The sequence below is a fragment of the Capra hircus genome, chromosome 10 (genome assembly GCF_001704415.2).
Source record: "Capra hircus breed San Clemente chromosome 10, ASM170441v1, whole genome shotgun sequence".
NCBI lineage: Eukaryota > Metazoa > Chordata > Mammalia > Artiodactyla > Bovidae > Capra > Capra hircus.
Window position 1 is genome coordinate 43,575,686 of NC_030817.1, and position 2,362 is coordinate 43,578,047.

The window sequence follows — 2,362 nt, forward strand, 5'->3', positions numbered from 1 at the left end:
TCAGTTGGGGAAAATTTTGTACCTGCATTCAAAGAACCTGTGGTATAGGCTAGTGCTTGTGCAGTCTCTCTTTACCTGCTTTAGTTTTTTTTTCAGCTGAAAGATGGACAGTAAAACCTGTTCTGACTGTCTCATATGAGTATTGTAAAAATTACAGGATTTGCAATTTGAGTGTAATTACTCCATTTTTTTAAAACAAAAAAGTAGGGAGAGGAGGAGAAAAAAATAGAAGGCTGTGCTATTGTAGTGTTAGCACTGTTTGTCATAATTCTTCTGCCAGAATTTTTTCTCATTGGCCAAGGCCCCTGTGCATGATGAAGGAAAATAGAAGGGTTAATGGAAATTTAAAAACAGTTTAATAACTTTACTATTGGAATGACTGTTAAAGGATTTGGAATATACCTCTGTTACACAGTTAACTACCTTGGAAGTGTCAGGTAGGATTAAAGTTATGTTGGATAACTTTTAGTCAATATTTTTCTTCTCTAGATTAACTATGTATAAAAACTCATTATGGGAAACAAATATCATTAATTAAAGATTGTTTTAATTTCTAAATATATTGAATTAATGAAATTTATTTCCCAATGATAAAAGACAGAATGCTATTGGTCATCAGAATCTTTCTGTGTTCTAGGAAATGGACAGGAACTATAGGCCCCATTTTACAAATGTGCTAGGTGAAGCAAAGGAGGAGGAGCTAACTCTGTCTCCTACCCTAGTTCACTAGAGATCATTCATACAACCTGTAATTTCCTGGTACTTCCACAGTGTTTCTTACTCAGAGGACATTGATGAAATTTTGGTCATGAGCCCCAAAGACTTCCTTGGGCAATCTAGATCACTGCTGTAGTATAGAGCAATGATTCTCAGGGCTTCCCTGTGGCTCAGATGGTAAAGAATCTCCCTGCAATGTAGGAGACCCGGGTTGGATCCCTGGGTCAGGAAGATCCCCTGGAGAAGGAAATGGCAATTCACTTCAGTATTCTTGCCTGGAGATTTCCATGGGCTGCAAACAGTCTGACACAACTGAGCGAGTAACACACACACACAGTGATTCTCAATCTTGATTATTTTTATCAGAATCACACAGGAGAGCTTTAAAGGATACTGATGTCTGAGTCCCACGACTCCCCTTACCCCATGCAGATCTTATATTTAATTGATCTGGGTGTAGTCTGTGTATCATAAATTTTAAAACTCCTCACGTGGTTCTAATATGAATATAAGGTTGAGAAGCTTTGGCTTATTCGATGATTTTAAAACATGGCCTCTTGAACACTTGAGGCAGTATCAACTTGAACACAGTATCAACACTACCTGGGAACTGTGAGAAATGCGAATTTATCCAGACCTGCAGAATCAGAAACTCAGAGAAGGGCCTAGCAATCCGTATTTTAATAAGCACCCTAAGCGATTCTGATGTATGTTGAAGTTTGAGAACTATTGGTTATAGAGCAACACCCCTTACAGCTGCCTGCAAATTAGAATCAGATGTAAAATAAAAAAGCAAACCCTGTTCTCCAATACTAATCAAACTGAAAGAAATAAATAGACACATCCACGATTATTGTTAAAGATTTCAACTCTTCTCTCTCAATAATTGAAAGAAAGAGTAGGCAGAAAATCAGTAAATACAGAAGACTTGGTCAACAATATCAACCAACTTGACCTAATTGGCATTTATAGAACACTCCACCCAACATATGCATAATACATATGATTTTCAAGTCTACATGGGACAATTTGGTCATAAAACAAATCTCAATAAAGTTCCAAATAATCCAAGTGTGTTCTTTGCCTACACAGAATTAGATTAGAAATTAATAACAGAAAGATACCGTGAAGATTTTCAAATAATCAGAAAATAACCACACTTTTCTAAATTATCCATGAGCCAAAGGAGAAATCACAAGGAATTAAGAAAATATTTTGAACTAAAGGAAAATGTAAACATGACATGCTAAAAGTTGTGGGGGCGCTTAAAAGAAATTTGTAGCACTTATAATAGAATGGTATAAACATTTAAAATCAATAACCTAAACTATTTTAATAAAACCAGAAAAGAAGAGCAAATTAAATCCAAGGTGAGCAGAAGAAAGGAAATTAAAATATCTCAGCAGAAATCAACAAAATAGTAAGCAAAGAAACAGACAAACAAAAAATGGGATAATTAGTGAAGCCAAAACACTGGCTTTTTGAGAAAACTGATCAGTTGAAGAAACTAAAATATGGCAGATCCAAATTATCAGGAATGATAAAAGGAATATTACTAATGATCCTAAAGACATTAAAAGGATAACATGTAAATATTATGAACAACTTTATACCAGTAAGTTTGACCACCTAAGTGAAATGGGGA